A 15,623-nucleotide genomic window follows, 5' to 3' on the forward strand; every position below is an offset into this window, starting at 1 on the left:
CTTCACCCCACGACTAAACATCATGAGAGATCCCTCAACACACCCATAACTCGAGACCAGATGCCAAATCAAGACAGAAATCAAACACCACATAATCCTTGCTACCTTTCAAGTAAACTCTTCTTGTCACATTCGAACAATCCGAACACATCTCGTAGTCACATCATACTCACCATATAGTCATTTCACCGCTCATCGGGCCACAAATTCCTCTCGTAGGGACATTATCGGACATATGAGTCCCAAAAATATGTGTTCACACAACCGAAATCTCCCTACTCAAGCCACCATCAAAACTCGACCTCAAGTCCTCCAGACTGACCTATCATCAGCACGCCAGAATCACATCTCATACCTCAACCATGGAATCACAAATCGTCGGCGCACATCCGATACCGAGTGCTCATGTGCGCATACGAATGCGTGGAAGGAATTCAAAGGGTTACGCTTCAAGCTGAATCAATGTTGCACGATAAGGAAAGAAAGATGGGAAGTATATCCTAAATGTCCTGTAGCCTCTCGAAGATAGGTATGGACGTCATCATACCAATCCGCAAGACTCTACTAGACATTTGCTCATGACTTGTAGAACCTATGAACCTAGAGATCTGATACCACCTGTCACGACCCAAAATCCAACTAGTCATAATGGCACATAACCCCACCCGCTAGGTAAGCCAGTTAACCACTAACCAATTCCAATAATAATAAATAAAGCAATTAAGTAAAGAAATTATCTGAATATTATATAGTCCCCAAGAACTGGTAGTACAAATCATGAGCTTCTAAGAATAGAGTTTACAAAGAGGAAATGAAATAAATACATAGTCTATTTGAATAGTACATAAACAGAGTTTTACAGATCTAAAGCTACTACGAACAAGAGGCAGTTATAGCCGGGACGCAGGTACATCTTCAACCCAGCTCCCATCAAACACAGCAACATCAGCAGCCAACATCTGCACGCAAGGTGCAGAAAGTATAGTATGAGTACAACCGACCCCATGTACTCAATAAGTAATAAACCTAACCTTAGGTTGAAAGTAGTGACGAGCTAACACGAAGGTCAGGTTCAACACCAATATTCTACAACTTAACATAACAGCATAGAACAAGTAATAAAAGAATATCTCAGAAATAAAAGGCTCATTTTGTTTACATTTCGAGAAAAGTAGGCATTTTAAACCCAAATCTTTTACCGAAAAAGCCAAAATACGAGTGGGTTTGAAAACTGTGATTTTTCCCAAAGTCAAAATAAGATATTTCATTTTCTGATAGCATGAGGAAAATACTTCTCTATGCCTACATGTCAAGATACAGGTAAAATCATAAATGTCCCCACAACTAGGTAGTAGAAGGAAATGCACCTCTATACATGTATCACAAGTACGCATGTCAAATGCAATGCATCTCAATGATGAGCTCATGTACTCACGCTCTCAGAGTACTCGACCTCAATGTCTCGCATTCTCTCTCACTATGTTCAGCACACTCAATCACTCAGCGCTGTACAATACTCGTTGCGGCGTGCAGCCCAATCCCTGTTTATAGTCGACTGCGCTCACTAGGGGTGTGCAGACTCTGGGGGGCTCCTTTCAGCCCAAGAGCTATATCGCTGCGGCGTGCAGTCCGATCCCAAAATATCAATATAACATGCTGCGACGTGCAGCCCGATCCCAAAATAGCAATATAACATGCTGCGGCGTGCAGCCGATCCCAAAATATCAATCTCACTCAGGCTCTCAGCCTCACTCAGTCATCACTCTCCAGTCTCACTCACGGGCTCACAATGCCATGAAACTAGCCCGACAACAGTGATATGATGTATCAATAAATAACAACTGAGACTGAGATATGATATGAATGCATGAATATGACTGAGTACGAAATATCAATGAAATCAATGAGATGACAGTAAGAAACGAACACTATGGGTCCAAACAGTATCGGCATAATGCCTAAATATGATATCTTGCATGATTGACAGCTCAATTACTTTATAACACGGTGAAAACATGGATATCAACAAAATAGGACCACTATACAGTGCCATAGAAATAACAGAGTCCCAATTCACATGGTGCACGCCCAAACGCCAGTCACCTAGCATGTGCGTCACCTCAATACCAATCACATAACACGTATTACGGGGTTTCATACCCTCATCACTAAGATTAGAAGAGTTACTTACCTCGAACAAGACAATACCAATGCCGAACAAGCCAAGCGGTGCTCCAAAGATGCCATATCGCGCGTTCCGACCTCCGAACGGTTCGAAACTAACCAAAAATAACTCAAATTATCAAACAATGCTAAAGGAACCAATCCCGATTGAAAAGATCAAATCTTGAATCAAAAGCCCAAAACCGGCCAAAAGCCCAACCCAGGCCCACACCTCGGAACCCGACAAAATTTATAAAATCCAACAACCCATTCAATTACGAATCTAACCATACTCGTTTCATTCAAATCCGACCCCAATTCGATGTTCAAAACTCAAAAATTCATATTATGAAACTTTAGGCCCAAACCCTCAATTTCCTCTTTATAATTCATCAACCAAAAGCTAAAATCGAAAATAGATTCATGGAATATAATCAAAACCGAGTAGAGGACACTTACCCCAATTTATATGGTCAAAATTACTTCAAGAATCACCTCAATCCGAGCTCCATTGCTCCAAAAATATAAAAATGTCTGAAACCCTCGAAATAAAGTACTTTATAATCTACCCAGGCCTCCTCTTTCGCGAATGGGGGAAATCCATCGCGTTCGTGATGAATAAAACTCACACTGCCACAAAAGACTCTACGCGTTCGCGATACACCCCATGCGAATGCGATGAACACCGCTGCCAAAACTTCACGAACACGACTGACCTTACGCGATCGCATAGAAAACGCTCAAATTCCCAGCTGCCAACCTCAACACTTCGCGAACACGATCCTCCATACGCGAACGCGAAGAGGACTTGCCCCAACTCTACGCGAACGCGGGACATACTTTGCGATCGCAAAGAATAATTTTCTGGTGCCATCTAAATACACTACACGTTCGCGACACAAGCCACGCGCACGCGATGAAGAACTAAGACACCAAAAAACAACAGAACACAACAGTACCAAAATGAAGAAAAATGATCCGAAATCAATCCGATACACGCCCGAGCACCTCGGGACCCCATCCAAACATGCCAACAAGTCCCATAACATAATACAGGACTACTCGAGGCCTCAAAACACACATAACAACATCGGAACGACGAATCACACCTCAATTCGAATTCAATGAACTTTGAAACTTCAAACTTCCACAACCGATTCCGAAACCTATCAAATCACGTCCGATTGACCTCAAATTTTGCACACAAGTCACATTCGACATTACGGACCTGCTCCAATTTTCGGAATTATAATCCGACCCCGATATCGAAAAGTCCACTCCTGGTCAACCTTTCCAAAATTTCAATTTTCGCCATTTCGAGCCAAATTCAATCACGGACCTCCAAATCACAATCCGGACGCGCTCCTAAGTCCAAAATCACCCAACAGAGCTAACGGAACGATCAAAATTCTAATCCGAGGTCAAATGCTAAAAGGTCAAACTTGGTCAACTCTTTCAAATTTAAAGCTCCCTAGTTGAGAATCATTCTTCCAAATCAGTCCTGAATAACCTGAAGACCAAACCGACTATTCACACAAGTCAAAATATATGATACGGAGCTACTCACGCCCGTAAACTACCAAGCAAAGTGCAAATGCTTAAAATGACCGGTCGGGTCGTTAAAGACGCGAACTAGCAGCCTCCATTTTTATCCCCCCCCCCATTTTTAATGCAAAAAACTCCATTGGAGCCCACTGGTCCCACAAAAAGTGTAGATTTTCGGTATTGTAGCAAGCTAACATCGGATCTAAAGCGTTATCGCGTAGTGGATTGCTCGTTTCGGCCCCCAAATCATCAAATCTTCACCTTTCAAAAACTTTAAAATCGAGGTATTCCGATTTATTTTTTGTTAAAACTCATGTATAAAAAATGCCTATTAGTTATTTTTTACTGTGATATATGTTCTTTCGTGATTGTTTTGCGATACAATTAATTTGTTATTTTTTATCCGGATTAGATTATTATTGTGCAAAACAAATATAGTAAAATAGAGAAATTATTATTTTATGAATAATTAATGTTATTAGTTGTTATAAAAAATGTTTATTAGTTATTTTTTACTATGATATATGTATTTTCGTGATTGTTTTGTGATTAAATTAATTGTTTTTTGTTATCCGGATTAGATTATTTATGTGCTAAAAGATTAGTAAAATAGATAAATTATTATTTTTTGAATAATTAATGTTATTTAGTTCCCTTTAGTGTTATGTTGTGCCCGTAATTTTAATGTAGTGCCCGTAATTGTAATGTAGTTCTCTTTAGCGTAGTACAATATAGTGGCCTTTAGCGCAACATCTTTGTAGTTATTGAAATTAATCATTTAATTATCTGTTAACCCTAAAAAATATCTGAAAAAAGATGATAGTTCAAACACAAACTCTCTCGAATTCTAGTCAACAAATGTAAGAAAATAACATAAAAACAACAATATTTTTCAAACTAATTATTTGTATATGAATACTTATTAATTAAATCATGTACTCATAGTTCGAATCCTACTGAGAGGTCCACTAGAGATAAGAAATTATTGAAGAAACAACAAGATCTTTCTTTTGTCCCTTCCAGGCGATCGGAAAATAAAGAAATGGTTAATATATTCAATATAATTACGTATTTATAAAATACCATCTCAATTCATCCTATTTCATCAGATTAATTAATTATTTAATTCTATTATACCCAAAAATAAGTGAATAAGAAAGAAACATATTAAATAATAAATTAATATATAAAATAATAAACTAACATATAAAATAATAAACTAACATATAAAATAATAAACTAACATATAAAATAACAAACTAACATATAAAATAATAAATTAACATATAAAATTATAATATAGAAAATGTATCAACCTAAATAACAATATAGTAAAAATATCAATTAAATATTAATTTAAAAGATATTGCAATATACTTAAAGATGTTAAGCAATTAAAAATAAAAATACTTTAATTAATATTTTTCAATTTACAGACATCGTCATGGAGGTTCTCCCTGTGCATCCCGGACTTGCATCTCTAGAGCCATTGTTGCTACATGCCAATCATAGGTCTTCATACATATGGGATGAGCAATGTTTGTCCCAAACATTCCGCCCCAGACGTATAGACGATATGTGGGAGTTCATTAGGGACCACCCACTGCATCACCGTATAGTTAGACGCCTTCAAGATATGGGTTTCTACATGATCATAGAGATCGGCCGGTTGCAGTTCGACTGGGCGTTGATCATGGCTATGATAGAGCGGTGGCTACCGGAGACGCACACGTTTCATCTACCCATCGGTGAGGCTACCATCACGCTTGAGTACGTGGAGGTTCTCTTCGGGTTGCCGGTTGATGGATTACCTGTAGCTTACTCGCATGCTCTTAGAGATTATAAGGGAATGCATTACCTGCATATGTTGCAGTGGCTCACCGGTTTCCAACCAGTGGAGGAGACTGCATTGAGTAGGGCCAGTCGTTTACAGCTGATGCCCGTCCGACAGCATCTGGAGGCGATGGATGCAGAGATTACAGATGATTCACCACCGGAGGTTATCAACCGGTACACGAGATTGTTGTTGTTCCTGATGTTTGGTGGTGTACTGTTCCCGAACACTTCACGAAACCTAGTCAGCTTGAGATTTCTACATCATCTTGAGCGGCTAGATGATTTACCTGGTTACAGCTGGGGTGAAGCTGTGCTAGGTTACCTATATAGGCAGATGTACCGGGCTAGTATGGGCACCGAGAGAGAAGTTGCCGGATTTTTACCGCTGATGCAGGTGAAAACATAGTCAATTCTTTTCATGATTATAACATACATAGTAAAAAAAAATACCGTAAATTTTACGTCCATTATCTATATTAGGTTTGGGCCTAGGAGCGGTTCCTGCAATTCCAGCCACCTCTACCACCCATCGCTCCGTATGCACCACCTCCACCGTTTATCCCTTTAGCTTTGAGGTGGGTTGGATTTGCTTGAAGGCGCGAGGGGAGAATATAACACCCCGAAAAATTTCGAAGTACTTAAGTGTAAAGCCCCGTAAAATTTTGCAAAAAAAGTAATGTTTCGTGGTGCCGAATTGGTTTTACGTGTTGAGTATTACGGCTCGAATTTTTTGGGTTGAACAATGCACCGGAAACTAAAGGAAAATTTTTGGCGGAAAAGTGCATTTCTGCGGTCCATTATGCGACCGCAAAATCACTCTGCGGACCGCATAATGGCCGCAGAGTGAGGCAGTTAATGGGGTCAGTTGGAAGCAATTATGCGGTCGACTATGTGATCGCATAACTGTTATGTGGTGCACTATACGACCGTAGAACAGTTATGTGGACCACATAGTGACCGCAGACTCAGGCAGATTTTTGGTCATTTTGGACACCAATTATGCGATCGATATGCGGTCGCATATGCAACCGTAGAACCTATTCCGGAGCTTCATTTTTGAGTTTTTAAAACCCGACCCTACTTCGTTAAATACACATTTTGGGCCATTTTTGAGATATAATCTGACATTTTAGAGTGGGAGAGAGTGCCCTAGAGTGAGAAGATATTCTTCAATAATTGTTCTTCAATTCTTGCTCAAGTTTTGGAAGATTAAGAAGGCAAGCTCACTAGGTCTTCATCCTAGAGGTAAGATTCTACACCCTAAACCCTAATTTCGTAATCATCTGAAAATGGGTAATTAGCAGGATAATTTTTGGGCATGAGAGTTGATTATTTTACATGCATGTGATATCAAGGGGTGTAGGAAGATTGTTGAACTAAGCATAGTAAAGATTGGGTTGTGGAATGATGGAATCCTCCATCAAAAGACCTTGAAACCTTGTGCACACCTAGTGTTTGATAAAATGCTCAAATGAGCTAGAACCATGATCATCTTCCTAAATTTTGATTCAATTTGTTATATTTCTAAAATGGATTGAAGTTGCTAAGAATTCCGGAATGTTTTAGAGTTTAAGGAAGCTCAATTGAGGTATGTTGGCTAAACTCTTCTCTTAGAATTGAATCCCACGATATTCATGTAAATTATGTAAGTCCCGAGTGATTCATTATGAAACTGGCTATTCCGAGTAAGATTGGGTTGAAAGAAATATGTTCAACAAGCATCACAAATACTTTATTCATGTTATGTTACCAATTGAGGATGTGTTAAAATATGGGCTGTGCACTAATAATATTTCAACTTTAAGTCAAGTTTTAATGAAAGCTATTATGCCAAATTTTGTGAAATATCTCTATGTGCCTTAGACTCTAAATTGCTCACATGTGTACTACACACCTTGATTTGAATTGTATTTGTTGTTGATGATGATAATGATGTTTGAAATTGATAAGGTGAGCATGAAATACTTAATATGGCCAACGTGCCAAGAATGATCTTATAATTATGGTCACTAGTGCCAATGAAATGAAAAGATGTGAAAGTATTATAAAATGCGATGATTGATATAAAAAGGTTGATGTCTCAAATAAGACAACCTAGCCGATCGGGTCGTGATCGGACACCATGCCGCACACATGGTGGTGATTGTGCTGGAAATTGGTAATGATAGTAATTGTGGTTGATATCTCTAATGAGATGGCCTAGCCGATCGGGTCGTGATCGGACTCCATACTAAATTTACGGTAGTATTGATATTGACAGTAATTATGGTTGATTCTCTAATGAGATAGCTTAGCCGATCGGGTCGTGATCGGACTCCGTACTACATTTATGGTGGTATTGGTATTGATAGTAATTGTGGTTGATTTTCTAATGAGATAGCCTAGCCGATCGGGTCATGATCAGACTCCGTGCTAAAAGTACGGTGGCATTGGTGTTGTGAATATTGGTATTGTAAACAATGGTATATCGATACTAAAAATCTCCCAATGTGAGATATGAAAATTAATTTGAACGTTGTCTTGATCCTAAAGTGAGGTTTGATATTGATTAAGGCTTTCATTGATATTATGATAATCTTGTTGTATTATTTGTCATTCTATTGAGAGGGTGTTTAGTTATACAGACTAGTGCTATTCAATGGTACTAACGTCCCTTTTGCCGGAGCGCTGCATCTTTAAATGGATGCAGGTGGTTCCACAGCAGGAGATATTGATCAGTGATAGCAGTGCACCTTCTTCCCAGCTGACTTGGTGAGCCCTACTTCATTCCGGGGGCATGAATTTTTTATACTTTATGTATTCTGTTTGAGGTATAGCCGGGGCCTTGTTACCGGCATTATCATTGTACTCTTCTTTATTTATAGAGGCTCTGTAGACATAGTATGGGTTGTATATTGGTGCGGGAAAAGTCAAAATATATATATTATGTTGTGGTTGTATTACTTGTCCAATTGAGACTTTAAAAATGATGAAACTATTGGAAATGAATTGGTATTGTAGACGTGAACACCTTTTGTCTAATTAATTAAAATATGCATTATATCCATTCGTGGATGAGTTTGGGTAGAATGAAATCTAACGGGCTTGCTCGGTCGGGTTCACTCGGTTGAGCGCCGGTTGCGCTCCTCGGTTTTGGGGCGTGACATGCATGTATACTTAAGCTTACTTGGCCTGACATTATATGTGTTGTGTTTACTCACGGTTCCTGTGTTTAATTAATAGTTCTTATGGAGGCCATACAATGACGCGCTCATAGCTCATTTGCCCGATTATTGCTCCCGCGGCCGAGCTATGTGGAGCTCTTCCGTCCTACTGATATGTCTCGATATTGTTGAGCATCATGCCACGGAGTGAGTCCTTCGCCAGTTTGGTCGACCGCAGCTTGTACCAATTTCTCCCACTTGGATTAGGACACATTACGAGCGAGATAATCGTTCCAGGGTTGACCAGACATACTTGGCCTGGCTATAGGCCCAGATTGAGGTTTGGGACCAGAGGTATGACCTGATTCCTCCACCCCCTGCACCTGAGCGTACGGATGGCGAGCATAAGTATATGGGTTGGTATCACAGCGTTACCCGACTTCTCGTCGGGAATCCCGTTGATCGTGCTGGTGGTTGGTACATTCCATACGCCGGGAAGCATGAGGCATTGGTATGTTATTTATTATACTTACTTATAATGTTAAATTATCCTTCTGTAATTAATATTTTACATGTTATGCAGGCTATTGGCTTACATCAGTTCTACCAGTTAGGACTGCAGATGCTGCAGCATACCGGCGAGGGAGCGACAACTTTGCACAAGTATGGCCGGCAAGTTACAGATCTGGCTGCCCAGACATTGAGGCGTGCCCGAGATGATGAGCACTTAGGATACGAGGCTGCCTATGTGCTGCTAGAGGAGTACCATCATGGGCCACCAGTGGAGCCTGAACGTGGTAGATGTGGAAGACGTGGGCAGAGAGGAAGGGGTGCCCCACGAGGTCGTGGTGGTCGGCGAGGACGGGGTCCCCAGCAAGGGGGTGTTGAGGCACCCGTGGACGATATTAGAAATGAAAAGTCGGGTGACCACCATGAGCAACACGATGCTCATCATGACATTCCGTCATTCAGCCTTCAGTTGTCGCCAGGGACTTCACAGGTGACCCCGTCAGCTTCATTATTGATCGCAAGCATGGCCATTACGCGACAGGATTGGGATCAGTATTTTTCTGATCTTCCAGAGCCATCGACGGTTGTTGATTCTCGTCCGACACGAGAGGTGCATAGCAGGCGACGACTGAGTTATGACTCATCACCGAGGGATGCTGAGGATCTAGCACATACTTCATCACCTCTAGTGCACCTCGATGTTTCGACAGAGCCTTGCGGCGCTACTCATGCCCAGATTTGTTTGTATTACTGTTATTTCTATTTATTTTTATCTCATTGAGTAGTCGGTAATATTGTGAACAACTAATTTTTGACCACACTCAAATTCTATACTATTTTAATGTAAATATGTATTTTATGTCTAATCTTTGATATTTTAAATATTTATCTCACTTTTAGTAGAGTTTATAAAAACTACAAAAATATTCACACTTTTATAATACAAATTTTATTTCTATTTTTAAAGAGAAAAAGAAAATTTTACAAAAAAACATTATTATTTGGTTTCATATAATTAGAATTTTAATAAGTAAGCTATAGTATTTTTCTTCGTATAATTTAAACTACAGTGTAAATATTTAGTTTTCTTATATATATATATATATATATATATATATATATATATATATATATATATATATATATATATATATATATATATATATTTAAATTTAAAAGTAGCTGACTAATATTTTTAACTATGCAATTTACTTTCTCTAAAAAAAATTAAAAAAAGAAAAGAAAGTAAAAGTTAATTTAAAAAAAAAAGAGAAAGCAACTAACAAAAAGAAATTAAAAAAAAACTTAATAAACAATACAAAAGATCTTTTCTAATCTTAGTAAGCTGCCTATACAACCATAATTCCCATTTTTTCAAACTCCCCACGTCCCACTCCTCACGTCCCAACTATCCCCTCAATCCAATCCCATGATCATACACATATACGGGTAGGACTTTAGGATTTTTCATATAAATAGCACACACTTGCACTTGCTTAGGAGGGGATTTTTTGGAAAAGAATATAAAAAGTGAGGAAGAAACAAAGAAGATTGAAAAAGAAAAAAGGAAAGAAACGAGATTAGAAAACAGGAGCAATTTGATAAGACAAAATAGCAACGAAGAGAAAAGAACATCCTTCTTAGAGTACAAATTTACTGAAGATATAGTTTTGTCCGAATTCTTCTGTTCGAAGCCGAAATTCGGGATTATTCAAGGTTCTAAGTTTGCGGATCCAAAAGTTAATTATTTTCAACTTTAGAAATCAGTAGATTGTATCTATTTATTTATTGTGAAATCTTCGCAAAAGTAATATTCAATCTCCTTGTTAGTTCAATGATAATGTCATGATTTAAGCATGTATGTGTGTTAATATTTATATTAATTTTCTTAAAAGTTTGTTGTACAAATGTGAGTTTATGCTTGTTTGGTATCGGATTTACTGTCATCTATCTCTATAATTTAGTATAATATAGTGTTCTTAAAATATATCTCTAGTCTTGGTTGATTCAAATCATCTTCGAAGTTCAGTCCATAAATCTGTCATGAATAGATCTAGGCTTGAACACTTGATTTAAGTAATCCTTGAAGTCATATTTTTATTAATTTTGGCCGGTTATTCTTGTAAATAGGCCATAAAATATAATAAATTTTTTTTAAAAGATTATTATAGGTATTTTCTCTATTAATTTTTTTGTTGTTCTTCTTCTTGGAATATACGTTTATAAATGTTTAACTATTTGGCCATGAAAACTAAAAGTTTTTCAAGTGTTAGTGTTAGTAGGAATACTTTAAAGAAAATTTCGTTAGTTGTATCAATTCTCCAAGTTTTTACTTAATGTAAATTATTTTAGTACAATGTTAGCTATCCTAAATTAATCTAAGAATGTAGATTCTATATTTATTTCATCATTCAAGAATAAGCTGGAATTTTTATGAGTTTGTCTCTTCATTATATAAACTTCATTTTATATTCTGTTAGCATAAACAGTCTTCTTTGTAAATAAATTAGATGTTGGAGGCTAAGCTGTCGAATACATGTCTTTTATCTTTCCACCGAGAATGGGGTTATGGAAGAATATAACTAATTAGGTATAGGCACATTTCAATGTCTACTCATAGAAAATAATTATAAGTAAGGGATGTGAGTTACGAATTAATTTAAAGTCCGTTATATGAAACAAAAAGAGTGGTAAAAAAATTTGCAAGAAAGCGAGATGAGTCACGAACTAATTCAAAACTCGTAGCAATAAGTAAAAGAAAACCAATATATAGATATACACTCTTAATATGCTAGAAAATTTTTAGACGCACTTTAAATATTAGCCCATGTGTTCATACCCGAACCTTGGATTGATATGCTTAAGTAATAAAATGATCATGTACGCATTCCCGCGTCATGATACCTTTAAATTTAAAATAATTATGTTTTGATCATGTGTACATTCCGTACATTGGTTTAACATCTAACTTCAAGGAAATGACTTGTGTGCGTATCGCATCTGGGTCCAAATAATTAATAAAATTTAATAATTAGTTAAGTGGTAATAGACAAATCATAACCAATAAAATACAAGAATTGATATAAGCCGAACATGAGTCAATAAAGCGATCGTGCTAGAACCACGGGACACAAGGAGTGCCTCACACCTTCCCCTCGGTCAACAGAATTTCTTACCCAGTCTTCTTTTTTCGTAGACCATAAATAAGGAGTCAAACCTTCCGTTTGATAAGGGATTGAAATAAAAGGTGACTTGGAACACCAAAACTCAATTCCAAGTGGCGACTCCAAATAATAAATAATCCCTTTTCAAAACGTTACTTTAATTGGAAAAACTCTTCTAACTCAACCTCATAATAGGGTTGCGTGAGAAATAAGAGGTGTGACAAATATCTAAAGAGTTTTTATTTTTTTTTAAAGACATAGGCATCACCCGTCACAGAGACCTCATTGTGCGATACTGAGATGCCGGAGACGGATGATCTTATTCAGGAGCCCGCTGAGACCATGGTATGACCATTAAAAAAAAATCCCAACACGTATGTTATTAATTATTATTTCATATAGTAAAATATCTTATTATTCTATAGGTTACTGCCGGCTCGACGGCCACTTCTACCGAGTCTGCCAGCCTTACCGACGATCATGTTGCAGCGCATCCTCCGATAAAGAGGCGACGTGATGAGGATGATCCTGATAACGTAGCCGAGCGGGATGGGATGCGCCTCAGGTCAGCTAATGCTTTAAAGCATACAGGATGTGGGACACATTGATATTTATTATTATTTGTATATATGACATTAAATATATAATAGCCACATTATTTATGTTTTATATACTTTGCGCACAAATTTTTATTTCTCGAGATATTTATTAGCTTAACACTTCAACACAAAAAAAATGACAACTTAACATAAAATTTAAATTCGTTAGAAATTAAAGATAATACGTGACACGTACAACATAAAAATAAAATACTACACTCAGCGCATCAATGTATTTGTATAGTCACTATCGCCTATTATTCTGTGCTTCGACCACTTAAATTTCTCATTCAACCTATTTTTTTCTTCTTCTGCCTCTTTTAATGAAACCTTAATTTTTCGCTCTTCGGACATTATGACAAAATGCAAAATAACTTAACGAACAAATATTTCGAAAGACTTGAAGGATGCTAAATAAATTTTTACCAAATTCTGAAACTCCTTAAATAAGGAAAAACCCAGCCCCGGGGATACAATTATTTGATGTATAGCGCATCCATAATACGCGCTATACCCATATGAATTATTGGTGCGTCAGTTAAGTTCAGATGACTTATTGGTGGGATCATATTTTATATATACCGCGGTTATTCACCGCGCTATACCTTAACGGACAAAGCTGCCGTTAAGGCATAGCACGGTGAATACCCGCGCTATATATAAAATGATGCTCAATTTTTTTTGGACCTATTTGTGTCTCTTGAATCCAAATGAACCTGGTTCCGAACTCTTATACCTTTGCAACCTTCACTTGATACCTTTGCAAAAGTCTATCTCATTCTCATCAACCTTGCTTGCATTAGTATATATATATATATATATATATATATATATATATATGCAGTAAGAGATTATACCACTATGCAGTAAGAGATTATACCACTAGAATGATTTACTATTTGGATGGAATGGTTAGGTCATATTTTATCGAGTCAGACTCTTGAGGGAGCACAAACAATGTTGGAACATGAGAAGAATTAATCTAATGTGATATTTAGCAAGTGTTTCTTCAATGTTGCTAAAAATATGATTTACTAGTATCGATATGATTATTTACATAAGTCAATTCTAACTTAACGTGCACTATTATTATTTTCATGTCGTACGTTTAGGAATCAAATGACCTATCATGATTACTCTATTTTGATTTTACGAAGGTAAGTCATACATTTGGCTAATCGATCAAAAATAATTACATTCACTAGTTAAATTTACAAAAAAAATATGTAATGTACATTATGTATATATTTATATTAATATACAAAACATATTTTTTCAGCTATTATTCTTGGGAGCAGCTATGTGTAGTTTTCAGTTTTTGAATTTTCTCTCTTTTCATGTTAATATCTTTATATTTTATTTGTGTCTACTAAAATCATATAAAGAGAAATATATATTTTAGCCGCTCCCAAAATAAACAGCCAATTAAATATATATTTTTCTATATAAATAGTATACAAAATAAAAATATTGGGTATAAATATAAAAAATGACACCGCTTTTATTATAGTGATTTATTCATTAATTTATTTTTTTAAATTTTGACATCGCTTACCAAAAATCATGCCTACGCCCCTGCGCGCACGCGCGCGCGCGCACACACATATATATATATCCAAAGCCTTACTGATTTTTTTTTTTCGTTGTTGTTGTTGTTGTTGTATATATATATTTTTTGGCTAGCCAATCCAACTAATTTCGGCGGACCGGCGATTTTGTATTTTACCCTATAAAATGTCTATTTTAAGAGATCAACGACAACGGGTTACTTTCAATAGGCCCACATACAATTTCACTACTGGGCTAGCCTTGGTTTGTAACCGTAACACGGTAGTGTAAGTTGGGCCGTCGAAGTGTATGTATTGGACTAATTCGAAAGGCCATTTTGTTTTCTGTACTAGACACAGATGAAATCCAAAAACTGAAAATGACACCAGTTAGACACTTTTAAACATGTTGTTTAAAATATATCCACAATTTATAATATATTTAAAGATTTATCAATTTTGCTCAAATTTCAAGATACGACGTCCTAGAGTTTAATCCTTAAAGTTCAAACTTCAGGACATCGTATCCTAAAGTTCGAAAATTGTGTCCAAAAGTTCGAATCTTATGTCCTGAATTTTAAATTAATAGTTCAGAAATCCAGGACACTTGGTCCTGAATTTTAAATTAGCTGCTCAAAAATTTAGGACACTAGGTCCTGAAGTTTGGGTGAGCTAATCTTTAAATATATTGTAAATTGTATATAAATTTTGAATAGCGGGCTTAATGTGCTGCACTTCACCCAGGACTGAACATTGTGTCCATTTTGAAGAATTAATCTAAATAGCCGCATACCAATCTTTTAAACTTAAAATAACATATGGATGTATAATATATATTATGTGTATATTCGTATATAATTACTATAGAATTTATGTATATCGGCTAAAAAAAGTAAACATTAAATTCTAACGGTAATTTGCGTAAAGATCCTCATTTTTGGCATATCTCTTGTCTTTTTTTTTCTCGACGAAATGGACAGACATTTCATTTTCATTGTCTTTTCTTTTTCATTCATTGGACCCTTTGACGCTGCGCTTTCTTGAAATTTTGCAAGTACTGTATCAACGATTACATTAAAATTACGGTTTATAACAGAAAAAATATAATGTGCCCCT

The sequence above is a fragment of the Nicotiana tabacum genome, chromosome 19, assembly GCF_000715075.1.
Source record: "Nicotiana tabacum cultivar K326 chromosome 19, ASM71507v2, whole genome shotgun sequence".
Taxonomy (NCBI): Eukaryota; Viridiplantae; Streptophyta; class Magnoliopsida; order Solanales; family Solanaceae; genus Nicotiana; species Nicotiana tabacum.